The 24,501-nt window shown below is 40.8% G+C and overlaps 2 long non-coding RNA genes across 2 annotated transcripts in view; both read right to left on the minus strand.

Annotated features, from left to right (window-relative positions):
• LOC308301613 overlaps nucleotides 1–24,501 on the minus strand; it is a 418,458-nt gene that overhangs the window by 102,136 nt on the left and 291,821 nt on the right. The gene's annotated exons all lie outside the window — the stretch shown is intronic.
• On the minus strand, nucleotides 3,403–6,757 carry LOC308301841. The gene is made up of 3 exons (XR_013962915.1): nucleotides 6,716–6,757; nucleotides 5,106–5,315; nucleotides 3,403–3,701 (listed from the first exon to the last, which is right to left on the minus strand). It is a non-coding gene; the product is annotated as an uncharacterized lncRNA (long non-coding RNA).

Consider the following 24,501-nt stretch of genomic DNA (forward strand, 5'->3'; position numbering starts at 1 on the left):
TTAAATATTATCCTTGATATTTTTTTCTGTTTTTATTTCATTAAGGAGAGAGCTTACCGAAGTATACAGGCACCAGAAAAAACATGATGTGATAGCCATAAGTATTATTGTTATGTATTGTATCTGCACATCTTGATCAAATTAAAATAAATAATAATGTAATAAGTATACAATAGCTTAAATGTTGAGTTGTAGTTATAAAATGAATAATTATTTTGTTTGAATACGTAGTATGTAACTATCTTAGTTGTGGCGAGACATAACTTACTCTATGTATGCTTTATGCATGTGTTTTTTTTAATTAGCAAGATATGTATGTATTGTAGTGTAGACAGGGCTGGACATTGATACTAACACCTGTGTTTCTTCTCCAGGCACAGAGACCACCTTCTGCCTGCATCGCATTCGCCACCAAGAGACCTTGACCCTGCCAACGATGAAGGTCGTCTGCCAAGCGCCTTCCTTCAATCATCGCTCAGCCTCTCCAGAATCTCCAACTACCTCGGGACTTCGATACTTTTGTTTTGAGCCACACTGGCATTGATGAACAGTAACCAAGGATGCTTACTTGTGTACTCAAGTATTATTATTTTTTTTTGCCTGCACTCTTCTTTCACTCCACTATTTAAACTGAAATGTTTTACTTTTACAGTTCTAGGAAGGGACTGAAAATGTACTATTTATATAGTTTGATTCTTTAAATGTTTTGGTATGCATTGGTCTTAAAAGATAATGTACTTTGTAATTTGTACTTTTGAATACCGGTACTTAGTAGAATATTAGTAGCCTATTTACTTCACTACAAGGTTTAGATATTTTTGTTAAGTTCTTATCGGACACCACTGCGAGATGGGTCTTAGTCTTAGACAACCAGTCACCCTTTATTTTACAGTAATGTAAGTAATGCTTTCCTCTTTTGTTTTAAATGCATTTCAACAGTATAGTCATGTTTTGTACAGAAAGTATGCTGTCATTATTACACTCTAATCATCTTGACACATTCTTTGTTTATGAAACGGTTCAACTTTTTATTTTAAATCACAGCAGGAGACAAAGGTAAGAGTTTGTTACAACATGCTCTCTTTGATGTATCTCCTAAGAATGTGTGCCCTCCATAGAGGTAATATGTTAAATAAATGGATTGACATATCCAAAATGATGCAACAGCTCTGGACCTTAAATTCATCATGCACGTGTCTTGACTGAAGTCAACAGTTGCCCCTTGCTGTATAGTACAGGGGTTAAAGTTCTCAGTCCTGGGGACTGATTTCAGTCTTGAGGATTCCATAGGGGCTATAGTAACCCCATGTAGACCAGGGGATAATACTGATTATTTTTTTACCTTTTTTTACCCTGTAATGTAAAGTTAAAGTTCCAGTTCCATATACATTGACATGACATTCATAATGTGTGTGTATTGGTATAAATGTATATGGGCTAATACTGTAAAGATATAGTTCTACAGTCAGATACACTTCCTTCCAAAGTGCTGCTGGTAGCCAGCAAAAAAGCAACAAGATTGTGGTATAAAAGTGACCCTCCAACTTGTGAGCAGTGGCTGTGCATTGTGGAGGAAATATATGTGATGGAGAGATTTACACACAAACTCAGGATACAAGAAGAACTGTTCCTTGAGAAAAGGGAGAAATGGACTGAATATAAAACCCAACAGAATGACACCACAAATGTCTGACATGGACTAAAATGTGATAACCAAATGATGTAATAATGTTGATAAAAATAGAAAGAAAATCTAATGGAAAAACCTTTGCAGAGTGAAAGTGTGCTTAAACGACAGTCTCTCTCCAAACCATCAACACGCAAGGCAACAGCTGTTTAAGCACAATACAATATTCTCTATGCACAGCAGCCATATTGGAAAGAAAAGGGCTTCAGTTCAGGGACACTAATGGTTCCTTTAGGAGGTTTCAAATATGGCCCTTACCCTTACGGGTGTGTAACTCAGGTACAATTGGTTCCATTGGTACACTCAAGAGTTATGGGGGTCCTTGAAATTAAAATGTTTGAGAACCACTAAATGGAACAGAACCTGAGATAGTCGGGGGCCTTAAGGGGAGAAAATATACATTTCCTGCAAATCAGTCTAAAAGTGCCCAATTTTGCACAGATGTAGCCCAGTAGTACATGCTCATGATTTAGCTAGGGCGCCCGAGTTTGCAACCTTTGGGGTCACCACAGTGGCCAAATCAAGTTGGGCTCCTATCGACTTTCTATACAGGAGGAAAATACCCAGAAAAAAATCTGCTTTAAGTAGGATGTGAGGGTTCTAACTAGAGGTTTGTCATGATTCTGAATCCATTGCAAGCCTTTGTTTTGCACAAAAAAAAACATTCCTTGGGCTACAAATGGCCCCACAAAACGATGGTTTAGTGATGAGTCATCATCTTTTCACAGTTTGGTGGGTGTTTTGTGGGGCCACCTCCCTGACAATAACGATGGGACCACAATTCTTATATGAGACGATTCTAAGATGACCCAATGTTATTCTCATAGAAAATGAACTTCCGTGACCCAGGAGATGAACCAGTGACGTCAGTACTCTATTAATAATAATAATAATAATAATAATAAAACTTTATTTGTATAGCACCTTTCATGACATGAAATGCAGCTCAAAGTGCTTTACAGAGCATAAAATGAAGCATTAACTCATTAACTCATTGACTGCCAAGGCACGAGTTTCACGAGTTATTACAGTACTCCCAGGCTGCCACAGCCCGAGTTTCCCGAGTTGGAAGCCATTTTGAAAAAAAAAAAAAAAGATTTTTTTTTTTTTTTTTTTCAAAAAAAATTTTTATAAAAAAATTTCTAAAAATGCCTCAAATGTATTAGGCATGATCGCAATTGCGAAATTGCATGTTTAGCCCCATAACAAACACATCTTTCAAAATGTCAAAAATGGCTGTTTTGTCTGACTTTGAAGGCTTGTATCTCATGAATGCCTGAACGGATTTCCAAGCGGATTTTTTTGTTTGAAAGCTGTTAAAAAGTACTACACATATGGTGCATGATCTAGGCATGGGCGTGCACGATCCGTGCACTAAAAATTGATCCGTGCACTAGAAATTTGGAAGGTGGCAGTGTTTGTTTTGTCTGACTTTGAAGGCTTCTATCTCATGAATGCCTGAACGGATTTCCAAGCGGATTTTTTTGTTTGAAAGCTGTTAAAAAGTACTACACATATGATGCATATATGGTGCATGGGCGTGCACGATCCGTGCACTAAAAATTGATCCGTGCACTAGAAATCTAGGATAGTGGCAGTCTGGTACTTGGGGGCCATCTTGAAATGGCATTCAATGAGTTAAGACGTGAGGTTGATTCTACAAAAGCCTAATAAAACGGTTTTCAGAAAAAACCTATGTTGCTATGTATCGTTGTTAGGCAGAAACCTTACCTCCATATTATGTTTTGTTTTCCATAAAATTAGCAGATTGCAAGCTTTTAGATCTGCTACTTTAGAATTATAATCCTGAAAAGTTTTGGACATGAGGTTTCCACCCATAGATGCTTTACCAGTTTTAATGGTTAATTAGTGTACTGTACGTGGTAAGACCTGTGAAGGAAATTAGTAAGGTCTCTGGGAGTGGGACATATCATCTGTAGGGCTGTGTGCTCTCTGGGGGCGTACAGTATGGATGATCTTCTCCTCTGTCACCACTGGGGTTTTCCATGTGTGTCTGAAGACATTAAAAAAAGACATGCATACTTGTTAACTGACATCTCCAAGTTTAAAACATCGCTACACTAAATAATAAGTACACCGGATCCATTGTAACACAGGTTCTTTCCTTTCCTAAAAAGTAAGTATTCTGGAGTTAAAATGCTTCCACCCGACAGCAACAATATAATATAATAAACTCAATAGTTATTACAGTGATAATATATCGAATTATCAGTACACATTTAATGCAAAAATAAAGAATGGCAATACCTCTAATGAACGTGGAAAAAATATCTTTCTCACATTTCAACTTAAAAGAGGTGTAGCTATAAAATGTGTAAATGTGCAACTCTTAGATCCTATTTTTAATATCTAACCCTTGACAGCCATTCATTCAAACAGAAAAGCAGCTGTATTGAAAATATTTTTTTTTCTCACACATAATGCAGGACACAGCTCCTGCTATTTAGGCCATGGCTATACGGAGCTGGATTTTTCATATATCCCGGTTTTTCAGATATCCAGATAGAAAAATATCTAGGTCCACACGAGAAAGATATCTAGGTCTAAAATAATCTGAGTCCCCAGACCTCCACTGGGGGACAAGCACACACACAGTTAAGTCTTAAGAGATATCCGGGTACCGTGTCTACACAGATCCAGAGAATATCCAGCTTTGCGGCCGAAATATCCAGCTTAATGTGGCTGCAGCCCCAACAGCACAAAAAATGTCTAGCTTCAGAAATATCCAGCTCTGTGTAGCCATGGCCTAAACCACTTGAACACACCTATTCTGGGGGGAACATTACTAAAAATGGCAGATCTACAAGCTCACAGTGAGCTGCAATGCAACAAGTTGAGAACTTATATGTGCTATTTTAGGCAAAGAAAGTTGGTGTAGATGGAAGAAAGCGGCCCATGTAGGGAAGTCTAGAGCAGGGGTCAGCAATCTTTTTGAAATGAAGTGCCATGTTTTTATTTTCTAGATAGTCAGTGTGCCATGTCAACATGTTTAATGACACGCCATCAAAAATTCAGACACATTTTGAGTGTCAGGAAATTGTTATAATGATCATTATAGACTCAAGCAATAACCCATCTATCTCGAGAGTTCAGGGTTTTAGTGAATGTAGAATTATGTGCAGGATGTAATTTGTGCAAATTATGTGACTTAATTTAATTGACCACATAAAAAAAAACATGTGATTTTAAAATAAAAACCCTCTCTCTCACACTTCTGCCAGTGTGCCAGTGATCACCCTCCCCTGTGCCATTGTTGTGCCTAAGGTTGCCTACCCCTGGTCTAGTGGGTTTAAGTGGCTACCTTTACACATTTCTGCCAGGAAGAGTTGCAGAGGGAACTGAATCACTGTTAATTGAGACAGACTGAATCAGCATGGCACTGCTGGTCTAGACTTACCTCTGAGAATATCCCCATCCTGGTTGGGGTAAAAGGCCAGTTTGAAGATGTGGTTCATAATGCTGCGTTCGATAGGCATCTGGACATCTTGCAACTGGTCCTTGCTAGTATACTGCCAGATGGCATCACGGACCATGGCACCATACAGGTAGTGCAGAAAACCCTCCACTGCTGCAGTCTTGTCATCAGCCGCTGTGCATCCCTGGAAGGCTGTGGGGGGAGACAGGGAACAATGCAGTGAGCAATCAGTCTGTTGATTACCTTTAAAAATATATATAAAATACAGAGAAAGTAGCCTATCTACAAGCTCACAATGTGCCTTATTGTGAGTTTGTAGATAGGCTATTTTCACTACTTTTGTGCAACACTTGTATGATGAAGTAGGGCAGTGTTTCTCAAATGGGGGTACGTGTACCCCTAGGGGTACGCAGGGCGGGACCGTACCTATGTTCCCCAGGTTCTATGTTCCCCAGGTTCTATGTTCCCCACTTTCTTACCACCTAACCCTAACCTCACTAAACTAATGCTGTTAGGTGGGGAACATAGAACCTGGGGAACATAGAACCTGGGGAACATAGGTTGGACCCCCGCAGGGAGTACGTCAGAAAAACTAGAAAATGGGAATTAGTACTTTACTATTATGGTTAATGATAAAACATTGACAGAGTTTGTGTGAACCTGCTCATCTGTACATTTCTAAACCAAATAACATCAATACCTTTACTAGTAGTAACAGTTATTTAATAGAAAGCAGTATTTATTTGCCATTATGCTGTTTTATTTTGAACATATTGGCATCGGAACTGGACTTTTGATGTCAATTTTGCAGTAGTCAGGGGAAGGGGGTACATGGCTTCAGAAATCAGTATAAGGGATTACTCCAGCCAAAAAAGATTGAGAACCACTGAAGTAGGGCATTCATTTATGAAAACATAGCACGTTGAATACAAGGTTTCTGCCTGAGAACAAGAATTAGAGAGGGTATGTGTGTACAAAAGAGAGAGGTCATCAGATCAGCCTGTGTCGCCTCTATATAAGAATGTGAATGATGGCTGCATATATGCTGTGTTGTGAATCCACTATAGCCATTTGAAATGTGATGTAATTTTTTGTTCTGCTTGTCCTGCTTCCAAATGTGTAGGAGAAATCCTTAAATTAGAATTAGGCTACTCCAAGGAAAACAGTAAAAGGGTTTCTATAGGCTACACTATACAGTAAATAATAGTCTACCTCCTTTTGAAGACCAGCTTACTGCTGTTGATCTTGTTTGATCCAACAGATGTCTAGTATACATCTAAAATACTCTGCAGCACTGCAGATGAGAGAGAGAGGTGAACAAATAACAATAAATTCAACTTCCTCGCACATTGATAAATACACGTGCATAAAAAAACATTGCAGTCCTACGTGTTTTTACCTAAAAATGTTGTCAGGTGATGTAGCCTACACATGATGGAAACATGATGCGACACAAACACTAGGCTACTAAACACACACGTCCCTGTTCTTGATGGTGGTGATTGTGTGTAATATGTGCATGGCACGCAAAAACGACTTCCAAACTCAATTAATTCACTGAAAGTTTCTTCAGAAAGTCATAGATTGCTTACATTCATGGTTATTTTCCAGTAGGCAACCTTATGTCCATTGCGAGTCCAGTCACAGAGGCTGACTGACTGTTCTGTGGACATAAGGTGCTCTTTTCCCATAGTACACAAGACCTGGCTTAAACAAATCCTCTCTTAACCCTAATAAAACTAACATAACCATCTCAACATAATGCATTTTTATGCATTTCTGACTAGAAGCCCAATATTCTAGGACCATTCCTATATATTATCAAACTTATCCGCCAAAAGTTATTCGCGACCTACCTGTTGTTATGAAGGGGGGAAAATACCTTATACAAAGCATTCACCATTCAAGCTTCTAGCGCCCTCTACTGTTGACCGGTGGTCACTACTCTGGAAGAAGCAAATGATTGGCGCAGAATCCTACAAAAATACATTATTAATTATTAATTATAATTGTTACGTTTTTGGAAAATAGTATAGATCTACTAGGACATTTTGTGAACAAATAATAACAATAATAATAAGTACGCTCTTGCACGTTTGGATATAACCTCGCGATACCAGGCTTTCTCGCGAGGATGAGTTGTTTACAAATGAAAATGCCTCAGCGTCGCGCAGCGTTCCTATTGGTCCGCTGCGCTCGGCAGCGGACCAATAGGGACAGCGCTCGAGCATCCTTCCTGTTTCAAACAGGTGTTCTTCGGATGATAACGTTAGAACGTCATTGCTCATCTGGACTTCATTGAGAACAGACGTGCATCTTAGCGGCTCCACCAGAGACGTTACTGACGAACTACTGCTGACTGCTTGTTTACATCGACGCCTGTCGTCCATCTGTTGCTGTTGTTTCACCGGTCATTTCAACTTTTAATTTGATATTTTCAAACATTTGATAACACTTCTTTTTGGATCCCTAGTCTTCAGCTTGACCAACTGAACTCAGGTAAGTAAGTTTGCTCTTGTTAACGACACACACACACACACACACACACACACACACACACACACACACACACACACACACACACACACACACACACAGGGGCTTGTTTGTCGTTAATTTACACAGAGGCCTGTTTGCAACAGTTGTGGGTCATTTTCAACCATATTTTGGTTTGAGTACACTGTTGTGGTTTGAAGAAGCACTTTGAAGAAGTACTTGACAATGAAGAACACCCAGCCACAGGACGCAGTCGCCGCCTACTCAAGGCTCCATGAACAACATCCATGCCAGCCTCTTCTGACAGACGACCAGAAAGTCGAACTGCGCAACCGCAACTGCAACATGGAGGTCAACGAGAGGAAGGGGAAGGCAGCCCGGAAGATGAAGTTCATCATGGCCGAGTTGTTGCAGTCAGAGAAGGCCTACGTGAGAGATCTGCGTGGTCTGGAGACATACTGGTGGGAGATGGCCAGTGGGCTTGAGGAGGAGGTACCTGCAGGCATCCGCAACAAGCAACACATCATCTTTGGTAACATCCAGGAGATATATGACTTTCATAGCAATATTTTCCTGAGTGAGTTGACCAACTGTGAGCTACCAGAGGATGTGGGACACTGCTTTGCTACCTGGGCTGATGGGTTCCACATGTATGTGAACTACTGTAAGAACAAAGTTGACTCCAGTCAACTCTTACTGGAACACGCTGGAACCTTCTTTGATGACATCCGGCAGAAACATGGCCTGGGCTTCGCTAGTTCCATCGACTCCTACCTCATCAAGCCTGTGCAGAGAATCACCAAGTACCAGCTACTGCTCAAGGACTTGCTGTCTTGCTGTGAGGATGGAGAGGGAGGAGAGCTTGCGGATGCTCTTGAGTTGATGCTGAGTGTGCCTAAGAAGGCGAATGATGCCATGAACATCGCCATGTTGGACGGTTTTGATGACAACATGGATGTCCAGGGGGACTTGATTGTTCATGGCAGTTTCCAGGTGTGGAACCCCAAGACTCTAATCCGGAAGGTTCGCAACCACCACGTGTTCCTGTTCCAGAACTCGCTGGTCTTCAGCAAGGAGATCAGGGACTCAGCTGGCAGAACTAAGTACAGGTATGTGAATAAAGTACTGACATCCGAGTTGGGGGTGACAGAGCACATTCGAGGGGACCCCTGTAAGTTTGCTCTGTGGGCAGGAAGGACCCCCGCCTCTCACAACCATACTGTACTTACGGCATCCAGCTTGAAGGCCAAACAGGAGTGGGTTAAGAACATCCAGGAGAGAATGACACCCCTGAAGGAGCCTCTTCACCTGCAGCCTCAGGCCTCGCTGCAGTCCAGCCGTCCAGGTCCACGTCCGATGCTGTGGAAATGGCTGACCAGCTGCGTACGCAGACCCAGCCGGTGACAGCTCTGGGCTCGCCAGGGAGATCCTATTTCTTAATATGCAGCTAGTTTGTGGGAAAGATCCCTCAGGATGTGGGTGAAGGCAGAGCTTAAATACAAAGTCTTTGAAGAGTGTAGGACTCGGCGGGGAGCCGAGTCTGGATAGCGGGAGCTGCTGAGACCGGGTTAGTGGAGTTGAGGCTTGCTGGAGTTTCCTCCTTGATGTCCATGTAGGGTCAGAGGTCGGTGTGTGGCGAACGGGTAAGAAACCACATACATAAATGCATCTGTCTGTCTTGTCAGTCGTGTACCACACAGGAGGTTCCCCGGACTGGAGGTCGGGTCCCCCCAGTCAAAGTTGGTCAGTCGAGCCTATCTCCTGATCGCTACTGTTGCGTGTGGACGCGCTTCCAGGAAGGGGAACGACTAACACAGGCTATTTGTGTAACCTTAGCTGAGGTAAGAACATTTACTTTTTTATGTTACCTTATATGGTTTTTAAAGTTTAACATGAAGTAGTAATTGTCATATATATTAGAAATAGTTTTTGTGAAGATAAGGGGAAAAAATCAACAAAAATCTGTCTGTTTGTTGTGGACTGTGCTGGAGTTTCCCTGGACTTGAGGTGGAGGTCCCCCCCAGTTGAAGTTGGTCAGTCGAGCCTCCCTCCTGATCGCTCCTGGTGCGTGTGGACTTGCATCCAGAAAGGGAACGACTGTTGGCATAGATGGGCTGTACTGTGGCTGCAAGAAAACACTAGGCTATTTGTGTAACCTGAGCTGAGGTAAGAACATTTACTGTTTTCTGTTACCTTATATAGTTTTGTTTTACATGAAGTAGTAATGGTCATATTAACAATATGTTTTGTGTTGGCTGACTAGGCCTACTTGGTATTAGAAATAATTGTTTAAGATCTCATTATCATTTTTATAGCACTGAATTTCACCACTTTATAGGGTTTAGATTTTTAACTTCCAAGTAATAATTGTAGGTATTAGAAATATATGTATACTAGTTGTTGTTGTACAAAACTAAAACTAAAAAAACACAAAACTAAAACTAACCAAAAAAAAGTGTCTGTCTATCTAATGTATTTTCACAGGTTTCTACTGACGTGGCTTCATCCTCTCCCTTTGGGGAGTCTGTCCTGCGTGCAGTATGTGTCATCACCACTCTGTTGGCCTGGCGGGCTTGCTCGAGCCGCCCTTCAACCCTGTGATGGTGACTGGCCTTGGCGTCTTGCGGGGCCAGGCTTTAGGTAGCGTCTTGCACCTGAGCCTGTCTGTCTATGGAGCACCTGGGTGTGGTAGAGATAAAAGCACTCTTCCCACCACCGCAGCAGTAACTGCGATGCCTCCAGCTTGGCCTGGCGCACCATCAATCTAAACACAATTGGCCGTGTTTAGACAATTTACAATTGAGCATTTAGCAGACGCTCTTAACCCAGAGCAACTTAAAATTGGGGTGGAAAGCTGGCTGGATCAAGTGACCGTTCTTTTTGCTGCACTGCAGAAGCTACTGGCAAGTGTATATGGGAGGATGCACACAGTAGTTTATACATCCCCAGCTGTGGAGGTGTTAGTGCAGCAACAAGGACTGAAAGGACACTTGGGGACAGTTGGGAATTGACAACGACTAAATTGGGACTTCTCCGATGGATTGCCGCCGTGTAGTGGCGGAGAAGCTAATGACCCAATGACCCAAGCTTCTGGCAGGTGCTACCATCATGCCGGACAGCTCAAAGGGTATTAGGGATCAGACCAAGAGCAATCCATTGATAAAACTAACATGTTACAGAAATCACCACAAGAAACCAAAGCACTCCAGCAGACGTCCAAGGAGATGCCAGCCACAACAACTGTTGTGCAAGGTTGTATCCCCTCCAAAAGAATCCATTAGAGATGGAGCCTGGTATGTAAGGACTATTATATAAACTGTTATATGACTCATTATACCAATATTCCCTTAGTATTGTTGATGGTGTGCAGACCACCAGGGCTCTGCTGTGAAGGAAACTGAGGTAACACTTTACTTAAAGGTCTATAATGCACTCATTTAAATAACTGGTTATAAATGTTTACAATTATGCATAACAACGTATAAGCTTAGTGGAACAGCACATTGTATTTTTCATTTCAAGGACCTCCAAATTGGTATGCATTTGGCTGCGAACTCTCATCTGAAAAGATTTCTGCCAAGGACCCCCATACATTTACTTACTTATTTATTAAAAAAAATAACCTTTTCTCAAAACGGCAGATCTATGCTCACAATACGTTGTGGTGTGAGCTTGTAGATCGGTTATTTTCAAACAGCCAATGTATTTAGGGTTAAAGCTATTTAAACTGTTTGTGATGCTAATATCAACTAATGTAGCTGGGGAGCCCTTTCAAGGATTCCTGGGGGTCCCCGGAGAACACTTTGAAAACCACTTTATTGTCTGCACTACCTTACAGTCCAAAATGTAGATCAGGCTCAGACTTTCATTGGTAACTAAAATGAGTAAATGTCCTGGTTTTCTGTTCACACCACAGGCTAGAGGAGACCAACTGGAGGAGACAAAAAGAAAACGTCTCACTGAGCTGACCTCCACCCAGCAAAAGCTGTAGCCTACAACCGCACTGCAGACCAGGTGAGAGTGGGCAGCCGCCTATGGCTTTTAGCACTGTAGATTTAACTGACTGGGTTGCAGAAAAGAAAGGGGCAGTCAAGTGTAAAATGATCCTAAAGATTAGTAGGCGTTGGAGTATGTTATGAACTCTGGCGATTCTGTCTGTCTTGGAATGGAACAGCATCATGGCTGAACTGTTAGAAACTGAGAAAGCCTACACCCGAGACCTGCAGGAGTGCCTGGATACATACTTTTGGGAGATGACCAGTGGAGTGCTGGAGGACATACCTGTTGGCATCCTCAACAAGGAACAGGTTGTCTTTGGCAACATCCAGGATATCTGTTACTTCCACAGCAACATTTTCATGGAGGAGTTGGTCAACTGTCAGCTACCGGAAGATGTGGGACAGTGCTTTGTGACCTGGGCTGACAAGTTCAACATGTATGTGAGTTACTTCATGAACAAACCTCACTCCAGTGAACTTATTCGGGAACACGCTGGAAGCTACTTTGACCTCATCCAGCAGAAACATGGTCTGGGCCGGGCCAGTTCTATTGACACCTTCCTCATCAAGCCAGTACAGAGGCTCACCAAGTACCAGCTCCTCCTAAAGGACCTACTGTGTTGCTGTGATGAGGGAGAGGGAGGAGACATTAAGGCTGGCCTGGAGGTGATGTTGCGCTTTCTCAAGAAAGCAAATGATGCCATGACCATCGCCTTGCTGGAGGGTTGTGATGATGTGGATGTCCAGGGGGACTTGATGCTTCATGGCCGTTTTCAGGTGTGGAACCCCAACTCTGTCCTCCATAACGTCCGCAAGTCTCTCAAGCGGAATAGTCACTACCGCCACCTGTTCCTCTTTGAGAGGTCACTGATCTTCTGCAAGGAGATCAAAGACTCCACTGACAGAACCAGATACCAGTACAGCAATAAAGTACTGACTGGTGACTTATGGGTGACTGAGCACAATGAAGGGGACCCCGGTACGTTCATTCTGTGGGCAGGATCAGGAAGGACTCCACCCTTTCACAAGACTCTACTTAAAGCCTCCAGTGTGAAAGAGAAACAGAAGTGGATGAGTAACATCTGGGAGGTGAGCCAGGACAGAATGAAGTCACCTCTTCACCTGGACGACACACCAGCACTGTCCAAACCTCCCAGGAACAGGACAGGACAGATAGCCAATCTACAGCCTCAGGCCTGGCTCTTCTCCCGACACTCCAGCCAACCAGGTCAGAGATTGTATGGATCACTGTGGAAATGGCTGACCAGCCGCAGTAGCAGGCAGAATTAGCAAATAATTGACTGAAACACTTGTATATACTGTATATAATTACATTTGATTGTTGTATTGTATTATGCATTCTTTGTTGTCTTATTACCAGTGATTAATATTGTTTTCATTGTATTATTGTTTATTAATGTCATTATTTATAGTAATTATTGTTGTATATAGTTGTGGTGATGGCAGTAAATAAACCAAGTTCAGTGAACTTGCCAGACTACACATTAAAACCCTGAATCTTAATTGAACTCCACCCATAGGGGTACATTTGCACCTGTACGACCCAGAGGGTCCTGTACAGTACATGTATAGCTAAAGCACATGGATTATAATTTGTAGTAGTGGAAGAAGTACTCTGATTCTTTACTGGAGTAAAAGTAGTAATACCATAATGTGGAGGTACAATTATACTTATTACAAGTAAAAGTCCTGTAATCAAGCTCACAACATCACAATGCAAGGCGCTGTGAGCTTGTAGATCAGCTATTTTTGAATAGCCAAAGTATAATATAGGCCTTAATTGGGTATGTTTTTTAATTATAATTTAAATCTGCAGAGCAACTAGTAAAGCTGTCTGTCAAGTAATTGTAGTGGTGTAATAGGTACCATATTTGATGGTACAGTATCTTCCACTTATTAGATTATTTCTCATTCACTTATTGAATTCACTCAAACTTATTATTTGAAACTTGTTGGTCACAATACTAATACTTTGTGATATATTTCGGCTACGGTGTAATTTTGACAAAATAGTTTTATTATTAAACAAACAACAAATCAAAATATCAATCAGCATCAATTAATCAATGAGTATAATAATAATGTGACTGCTGTGATTCTTCAATTTCCTGCAGTTTCATTTATTGAAGGAAATTAGCTCAAGTTAGAAATCTACATTTCCTTACACAGGACACTCAAGAAAACTGGACGTGCACCGTGGTCGACGACCCCCAGAATCCCTGGGTGATACTGGGGACATGGGGAGGGTGCCAGACTGCCAGTGAAGGATGCCTCACCGGGAGAAGCATCCCAACAGCCACAGGTGAGTTGGTTTCCGTGTTTGACCGACGATTCAAACTGACTCCTCTCTTTCGCCTTCCCCAGTGCAGGTCACCACCAAGAAGAAGGTTACCGTCACCAAGAAGGAGCGAGGACCCATGATGGAGTGGTGGAAGTATGTACATACATCTCACTTGTCACTTGTTCTCATGGTTCTCATGGGTTTGTTATTTTAATACATAGTACATTTTTGTTGACCACAAATGTTTAAGAATGTTTTATTAGATATGATAGCATGTTGTATAAATAGATGACAAAACAACAAACCTAGGTTCGTTGTTTTTACCTGGAATTTCTTTGAGGCACTACATTGTTCTCTCTGTACTGTATTTATGTGACTATTTAACTTTAGTTTGCTTATTCCCATCTCACACTTTCTTGCAGGAGTATGCAAGGCTTCCTCCAATACATCTGCCAAAGTACGGCGTTGGGCGAGCACGGGAGGCCAAAACTAAAAACCTGCTAAGGAGAATGCCTGCCAACAGGAAAGGCCACCAACAGCCAAACACCACTTTCTGGTAAGTACACATTTATTACAGGTCCAGATCTCTTTTTTTCCCCCCTCTGCATTAAATCTCTTCATCAAAATTAGCCAATCTACAAGTTCCCAACGTGACGCGTTGTGAGCATGCATAATTTCTATTTTTCCCGAAAGCTTGCCCCGTGCTCATCAGGACACTCAATACGGACACTCATTCATCCACACAAAGCCAGACATAGGAGCGGTTAGTACCGCACAAAAATGGTGTTGTCTGTTGAAGTGAACTGATTGACCAGTGATATGGTATATGTGTGTAGCCTACATTTACCACCACCAACCTCCATGTGCATATCGTTGTCGAGTGGAAACCTTGTACAGTATGTCCAAGACCTTTTGTTTTGTATTTATCGTTTTAAAAATGAACTAAACTAGTGAAAATAGCAGATCTACAAGCACACAGCCTCACGGTGTGAGGCGTTGTTCACAGTTCACTGTTGTTCACAGTTCACTGTTTTCACTACTTTTGTGCGACGGCCTTGTATGATGAAGTAGGGCTTTACTTTGCGAAAAAATGAACACATTTTAAACTTCGAGATACGAGGTTTCTGCTTGACAGTGACGATATGTGGGTTCACTATAAGTAACATAGTTAATAGTTACATTGTACTCAAATGGTGTATTCCAACAATGTGTAAACCACCAAATAGTCTAATTTGTTATTCATTTTATAACTACAATTCAAAATTAAATATTATCCTTGATATTTTTTTCTGTTTTTATTTCATTAAGGAGAGAGCTTACCGAAGTATACAGGCACCAGAAAAAACATGATGTGATAGCCATAAGTATTATTGTTATGTATTGTATCTGCACATCTTGATCAAATTAAAATAAATAATAATGTAATAAGTATACAATAGCTTAAATGTTGAGTTGTAGTTATAAAATGAATAATTATTTTGTTTGAATACGTAGTATGTAACTATCTTAGTTGTGGCGAGACATAACTTACTCTATGTATGCTTTATTCATGTGTTTTTTTTAATTAGCAAGATATGTATGTATTGTAGTGTAGACAGGGCTGGACATTGATACTAACACCTGTGTTTCTTCTCCAGGCACAGAGACCACCTTCTGCCTGCATCGCATTCGCCACCAAGAGACCTTGACCCTGCCAACGATGAAGGTCGTCTGCCAAGCGCCTTCCTTCAATCATCGCTCAGCCTCTCCAGAATCTCCAACTACCTCGGGACTTCGATACTTTTGTTTTGAGCCACACTGGCATTGATGAACAGTAACCAAGGATGCTTACTTGTGTACTCAAGTATTATTATTTTTTTTTGCCTGCACTCTTCTTTCACTCCACTATTTAAACTGAAATGTTTTACTTTTACAGTTCTAGGAAGGGACTGAAAATGTACTATTTATATAGTTTGATTCTTTAAATGTTTTGGTATGCATTGGTCTTAAAAGATAATGTACTTTGTAATTTGTACTTTTGAATACCGGTACTTAGTAGAATATTAGTAGCCTATTTACTTCACTACAAGGTTTAGATATTTTTGTTAAGTTCTTATCGGACACCACTGCGAGATGGGTCTTAGTCTTAGACAACCAGTCACCCTTTATTTTACAGTAATGTAAGTAATGCTTTCCTCTTTTGTTTTAAATGCATTTCAACAGTATAGTCATGTTTTGTACAGAAAGTATGCTGTCATTATTACACTCTAATCATCTTGACACATTCTTTGTTTATGAAACGGTTCAACTTTTTATTTTAAATCACAGCAGGAGACAAAGGTAAGAGTTTGTTACAACATGCTCTCTTTGATGTATCTCCTAAGAATGTGTGCCCTCCATAGAGGTAATATGTTAAATAAATGGATTGACATATCCAAAATGATGCAACAGCTCTGGACCTTAAATTCATCATGCACGTGTCTTGACTGAAGTCAACAGTTGCCCCTTGCTGTATAGTACAGGGGTTAAAGTTCTCAGTCCTGGGGACTGATTTCAGTCTTGAGGATTCCATAGGGGCTATAGTAACCCCATGTAGACCAGGGGATAATACTGATTATTTTTTTACCTTTTTTTACCCTGTAATGTAAAGTTAAAGTTCCAGTTCCATATACATTGACATGACATTCATAATGTGTGTGTATTGGTATAAATGTATATGGGCTAATACTGTAAAGATATAGTTCTACAGTCAGATACACTTCCTTCCAAAGTGCTGCTGGTAGCCAGCAAAAAAGCAACAAGATTGTGGTATAAAAGTGACCCTCCAACTTGTGAGCAGTGGCTGTGCATTGTGGAGGAAATATATGTGATGGAGAGATTTACACACAAACTCAGGATACAAGAAGAACTGTTCCTTGAGAAAAGGGAGAAATGGACTGAATATAAAACCCAACAGAATGACACCACAAATGTCTGACATGGACTAAAATGTGATAACCAAATGATGTAATAATGTTGATAAAAATAGAAAGAAAATCTAATGGAAAAACCTTTGCAGAGTGAAAGTGTGCTTAAACGACAGTCTCTCTCCAAACCATCAACACGCAAGGCAACAGCTGTTTAAGCACAATACAATATTCTCTATGCACAGCAGCCATATTGGAAAGAAAAGGGCTTCAGTTCAGGGACACTAATGGTTCCTTTAGGAGGTTTCAAATATGGCCCTTACCCTTACGGGTGTGTAACTCAGGTACAATTGGTTCCATTGGTACACTCAAGAGTTATGGGGGTCCTTGAAATTAAAATGTTTGAGAACCACTAAATGGAACAGAACCTGAGATAGTCGGGGGCCTTAAGGGGAGAAAATATACATTTCCTGCAAATCAGTCTAAAAGTGCCCAATTTTGCACAGATGTAGCCCAGTAGTACATGCTCATGATTTAGCTAGGGCGCCCGAGTTTGCAACCTTTGGGGTCACCACAGTGGCCAAATCAAGTTGGGCTCCTATCGACTTTCTATACAGGAGGAAAATACCCAGAAAAAAATCTGCTTTAAGTAGGATGTGAGGGTTCTAACTAGAGGTTTGTCATGATTCTGAATCCATTGCAAGCCTTTGTTTTGCACAAAAAAAAACATTCCTTGGGCTACAAATGGCCCCACAAAACGATGGTTTAGTGATGAGTCATCATCTTTTCACAGTTTGGTGGGTGTTTTGTGGGGCCACCTCCCTGACAATAACGATGGGACCACAATTCTTATATGAGACGATTCTAAGATGACCCAATGTTATTCTCATAGAAAATGAACTTCCGTGACCCAGGAGATGAACCAGTGACGTCAGTACTCTATTAAGACGTGAGGTTGATTCTACAAAAGCCTAATAAAACGGTTTTCAGAAAAAACCTATGTTGCTATGTATCGTTGTTAGGCAGAAACCTTACCTCCATATTATGTTTTGTTTTCCATAAAATTAGCAGATTGCAAGCTTTTAGATCTGCTACTTTAGAATTATAATCCTGAAAAGTTTTGGACATGAGGTTTCCACCCATAGATGCTTTACCAGTTTTAATGGTTAATTAGTGTACTGTACGTGGTAAGACCTGTGAAGGAAATTAGTAAGGTCTCTGGGAGTGGGACATATCATCTGTAGGGCTGTGTGCTCTCTGGGGGCGTACAGTATGGATGATCTTCTCCTCTGTCACCACTGGGGTTTTCCATGTGTGTCTGAAGACATTAAAAAAAGACATGCATACTTGTTAACTGACATCTCCAAGTTTAAAACATCGCTACACTAAATAATAAGTACACCGGATCCATTGTAACACAGGTTCTTTCCTTTCCTAAAAAGTAAGTATTCTGGAGTTAAAATGCTTCCACCCGACAGCAACAATATAATATAATAAACTCAATAGTTATTACAGTGATAATATATCGAATTATCAGTACACATTTAATGCAAAAATAAAGAATGGCAATACCTCTAATGAACGTGGAAAAAATATCTTTCTCACATTTCAACTTAAAAGAGGTGTAGCTATAAAATGTGTAAATGTGCAACTCTTAGATCCTATTTTTAATATCTAACCCTTGACAGCCATTCATTCAAACAGAAAAGCAGCTGTATTGAAAATATTTTTTTTTTCTCACACATAATGCAGGACACAGCTCCTGCTATTTAGGCCATGGCTATACGGAGCTGGATTTTTCATATATCCCGGTTTTTCAGATATCCAGATAGAAAAATATCTAGGTCCACACGAGAAAGATATCTAGGTCTAAAATAATCTGAGTCCCCAGACCTCCACTGGGGGACAAGCACACACACAGTTAAGTCTTAAGAGATATCCGGGTACCGTGTCTACACAGATCCAGAGAATATCCAGCTTTGCGGCCGAAATATCCAGCTTAATGTGGCTGCAGCCCCAACAGCACAAAAAATGTCTAGCTTCAGAAATATCCAGCTCTGTGTAGCCATGGCCTAAACCACTTGAACACACCTATTCTGGGGGGAACATTACTAAAAATGGCAGATCTACAAGCTCACAGTGAGCTGCAATGCAACAAGTTGAGAACTTATATGTGCTATTTTAGGCAAAGAAAGTTGGTGTAGATGGAAGAAAGCGGCCCATGTAGGGAAGTCTAGAGCAGGGGTCAGCAATCTTTTTGAAATGAAGTGCCATGTTTTTATTTTCTAGATAGTCAGTGTGCCATGTCAACATGTTTAATGACACGCCATCAAAAATTCAGACACATTTTGAGTGTCAGGAAATTGTTATAATGATCATTATAGACTCAAGCAATAACCCATCTATCTCGAGAGTTCAGGGTTTTAGTGAATGTAGAATTATGTGCAGGATGTAATTTGTGCAAATTATGTGACTTAATTTAATTGACCACATAAAAAAAAACATGTGATTTTAAAATAAAAACCCTCTCTCTCACACTTCTGCCAGTGTGCCAGTGATCACCCTCCCCTGTGCCATTGTTGTGCCTAAGGTTGCCTACCCCTGGTCTAGTGGGTTTAAGTGGCTACCTTTACACATTTCTGCCAGGAAGAGTTGCAGAGGGAACTGAATCACTGTTAATTGAGACAGACTGAATCAGCATGGCACTGCTGGTCTAGACTTACCTCTGAGAATATCCCCATCCTGGTTGGGGTAAAAGGCCAGTTTGAAGATGTGGTTCATAATGCTGCGTTCGATAGGCATCTGGACATCTTGCAACTGGTCCTTGCTAGTATACTGCCAGATGGCATCACGGACCATGGCACCATACAGGTAGTGCAGAAAACCCTCCACTGCTGCAGTCTTGTCATCAGCCGCTGTGCATCCCTGGAAGGCTGTGGGGGGAGACAGGGAACAATGCAGTGAGCAATCAGTCTGTTGATTACCTTTAAAAATATATATAAAATACAGAGAAAGTAGCCTATCTACAAGCTCACAATGTGCCTTATTGTGAGTTTGTAGATAGGCTATTTTCACTACTTTTGTGCAACACTTGTATGATGAAGTAGGGCAGTGTTTCTCAAATGGGGGTACGTGTACCCCTAGGGGTACGCAGGGCGGGACCGTACCTATGTTCCCCAGGTTCTATGTTCCCCAGGTTCTATGTTCCCCACTTTCTTACCACCTAACCCTAACCTCACTAAACTAATGCTGTTAGGTGGGGAACATAGAACCTGGGGAACATAGAACCTGGGGAACATAGGTTGGACCCCCGCAGGGAGTACGTCAGAAAAACTAGAAAATGGGAATTAGTACTTTACTATTATGGTTAATGATAAAACATTGACAGAGTTTGTGTGAACCTGCTCATCTGTACATTTCTAAACCAAATAACATCAATACCTTTACTAGTAGTAACAGTTATTTAATAGAAAGCAGTATTTATTTGCCATTTATTTGCCATTATGCTGTTTTATTTTGAACATATTGGCATCGGAACTGGACTTTTGATGTCAATTTTGCAGTAGTCAGGGGAAGGGGGTACATGGCTTCAGAAATCAGTATAAGGGATTACTCCAGCCAAAAAAGATTGAGAACCACTGAAGTAGGGCATTCATTTATGAAAACATAGCACGTTGAATACAAGGTTTCTGCCTGAGAACAAGAATTAGAGAGGGTATGTGTGTACAAAAGAGAGAGGTCATCAGATCAGCCTGTGTCGCCTCTATATAAGAATGTGAATGATGGCTGCATATATGCTGTGTTGTGAATCCACTATAGCCATTTGAAATGTGATGTAATTTTTTGTTCTGCTTGTCCTGCTTCCAAATGTGTAGGAGAAATCCTTAAATTAGAATTAGGCTACTCCAAGGAAAACAGTAAAAGGGTTTCTATAGGCTACACTATACAGTAAATAATAGTCTACCTCCTTTTGAAGACCAGCTTACTGCTGTTGATCTTGTTTGATCCAACAGATGTCTAGTATACATCTAAAATACTCTGCAGCACTGCAGATGAGAGAGAGAGGTGAACAAATAACAATAAATTCAACTTCCTCGCACAGTGATAAATACACGTGCATAAAAAAACATTGCAGTCCTACGTGTTTTTACCTAAAAATGTTGTCAGGTGATGTAGCCTACACATGATGGAAACATGATGCGACACAAACACTAGGCTACTAAACACACACGTCCCTGTTCTTGATGGTGGTGATTGTGTGTAATATGTGCATGGCACGCAAAAACGACTTCCAAACTCAATTAATTCACTGAAAGTTTCTTCAGAAAGTCATAGATTGCTTACATTCGTGGTTATTTTCCAGTAGGCAACCTTATGTCCATTGCGAGTCCAGTCACAGAGGCTGACTGACTGTTCTGTGGACATAAGGTGCTCTTTTCCCATAGTACACAAGACCTGGCTTAAACAAATCCTCTCTTAACCCTAATAAAACTAACATAACCATCTCAACATAATGCATTTTTATGCATTTCTGACTAGAAGCCCAATATTCTAGGACCATTCCTATATATTATCAAACTTATCCGCCAAAAGTTATTCGCGACCTACCTGTTGTTATGAAGGGGGGAAATTATGGCCTAAATAAAAATCTAATTTATTTCGGGAACATTTGAAAAACCTGCCCTGAGCGAATAGCACCCTGTTACTGGACACTGCCCTCGTGTGGTCGTTTAGAGACATCGCGAGGTCCTCATCTTTTCCGTTTCCCAGGCACTAATCACCGTAATTAGTGACACCTGCTGCCAGCTCACTCTTGCAACGTTTCAGTCCGAGTGGAGTTTATTCACAAAACAAAATCACCATGTCGTTTTGAGCTGCTATTTTTGATATATTTTAATTAAAATTTTGAAAAGTAAGAGTTTTGGACATTAGCCTCCTAGGGCCTAGGCCTTATGAGGTTTCCAACCGACGACGACGACAACAACAACATACATCAACAGCACACAAAACGCCGCACTTTAGGAACCTAGCTTGCACAGGTAGGTGGTTATTTAAGAAATATTACACGACAAGGGTGTTCCAGTGGGGACCGTACCTATGTTCCCCAGGTTCTATGTTCCCCATTTTAAACCTAAACCTAACCCTAACCATAACCTCACTAAAACTAATGATGTGAGGTGGGGAACATTGAGAGGGGAACATAGAACCTGGGGAACATAGGGTGGGGTGGACCCCTTCCACATGAAATGGAACCAAAATGGACTCCAGGGCCCTCTTACAAGTTTAACAACTTTGAAAAGATTTTGGAAAGATTTCTAAAAGACTACCCTCTCACACTAAAAGATTTAAAAAAGACTCCCCAAAGACTTAATGATGATTTTTTTTTAAAGATTTCAGTTAGATGTGAGATGCCTCTTATGGGTCCATTTGGTTCCATTTCATGTGTACACTGGAACTATATAGCTGGGAACCCCCTGGAACTTCCTCAAGGACCCCTACTTTGAGAACCACTGCTTTGAGAACCGTTAAGGACTTCCACAATTACAAGGCTGTGTAAATAAGCCAAGTGCTTTTCTAGGATCTCCTTTTAGTTGACCTTGTACCAGTGAACTGTACCGTCATGAAACTGTACCTTTTCCAATGCAAACTTCTAATAAAGTCTTGAATCAATCAATACACTACAGTACTGATGATTCATAACATAAGCTAGCCGACTCGGGGTCTATGGGCTGGAACCAGGCTAAATAAGCACCACCTGTTCAACATCAGAATTTAAGTTGGTAGCTGATATCGACAGGTCCTTCACCATAGCTCATTGGTTGTCAAAGTGGGGTCCAGGGACCCCCAGGGGTCCTTGAGGGAGTTCCAGGAGGTCCTCAGCAAATTATAGTTAGGAACCAAAATGGAACTCATCTTATTAAGAGAGTTAAAATTAACATTGATTTTACAATAGGCAAGCAAGTACATTTGGGTCTCAGGGGTCCTAATGCGTGTCAATTCTCTTATGGGGGGTCCTTCCTTAGCATATCTTTTCAAATGGGGGTCAGTCCTTGAGGGGGTTCCAGGGGTCTCCAGCTAAATGATAAGGTTTGGCATAGGAACCAAACGTTTGCTTTAGGTCTGAAGTCTGTACCTTATGGGTCCATTTGTTTTCATTTGTACACTGTCAGAGTTAAGGGGGTCTGTGTCCTTAGTGCATACCAACTGGGGGTCCTTGAACTTTAAGTTTGAGAACCAATAATAATTTACTGTATTGCCATTTGCCAGGCTTGTTGTTGGTCTTGTATTAACCCATTTTAGGCCTAGAATTATTGACTGCTTAACATCGAGTGCCGCGCTGCGAGCTTGTAGATCTGCTATTTTTGAAAAATCATGAAAATTTGTGCAAATCTTTGAATATATGTAGCCTATTTTTAAAGCAAACATTTGTAACTCAAATTTTGCTTCTGGGTGGTTCCTGGAACTAAATATTTTGAGATGGCCTTGGCCAAATACATATCATTTTAGGGGTCCTTCACATGAAAAAGTTTGAGAACCACTGACATAGTAGTCTCTCAAGAACAGACTAACTGAGCTCCAGTTAAGTGAAAAGGACCTTTTCTTTGACGATGGCTGGCCAGATTGCTGACATAGAAACATAGGGTTTTTCCAAAAACCTTAGAAGGATTCAAAAGACACTTATAGAATCTGGTCAAAATTCAAATTTTCACGATTTAAAAATAAATAGCAGATCTACAAGCTCGCAGCGCTGTGAGCTTGTAGATCTGCTATTTTTCAATCGTCAAAGCATAAAATAATAATACACTACAATGTGTACCCGTTCTAAATGGGTTTTAATCAAAATCGACAGTAACTAACTATAGTTCATGTCCAAATAATTGTAGTGGAGTAAAAGTACAATATTTGCTTCTGAGATGTAGTGGAGTATGGCAGCAATGAGCCACCATAGGAGTAGAAGCTAAATTAGCTGATCTACAGGCTCCCAATGCGTTGCAATGAGACCCATTGTGAGCTTGTAGATCTGCTATTTTCAAAAGATTTTTATACATTTGAAAACTTGTGAAATGGGTCTTTCTGCATAATGAGTACTTTCTACTTTTGTACTTTTGATAGCAATAGTTTATAACAGAGTATTTCTGCATTGCACTATTGGTACTTTTACTTTTCCACCACTGCATGTAGTTCACCACGCCAACATCTGATTCCCATAAAACGTCTTAATTAACAATTCAATTACAAAACATTTAAATGACAATGTTGAGGGTTGCCATCCAGAAACATCTCACTGTATGTGTAGGCTACAGCTTTTGTTACATTATTTTAACCACCTGTTCCATAGCATATGAGCCGGTTGAACTGGTAAGATGTGTGTCATTGATTGATTCCCCAAAATGGGGATCAAAATGTGTCCCTTATCCAATTCAATAACCTGGGTCTTTTAGTTTTCAAATAAGTAATAATGGTTGGCAACCCTAGCTTTGACATTAGGTGGCAGCGTGAGACCATGGTACCCATGCAGCTATAGGCCTAACCCAGAATATGTAGTAGCCTGTAGATCACATCACCTCTCATAGCTGTATTCCGTGACAGAGGACACACCACTCCACATCTGATCTCACTGTTTCTCCTGTATTTCAACCAGTTTTTCAGGTAAATAATATAAAGAAAATGTAATCAGATGCTATAGCCTGGTACCT

The sequence above is a fragment of the Nannobrachium achirus genome, assembly GCF_963921795.1.
Source record: "Nannobrachium achirus genome assembly, chromosome: 17".
Taxonomy (NCBI): Eukaryota; Metazoa; Chordata; class Actinopteri; order Myctophiformes; family Myctophidae; genus Nannobrachium; species Nannobrachium achirus.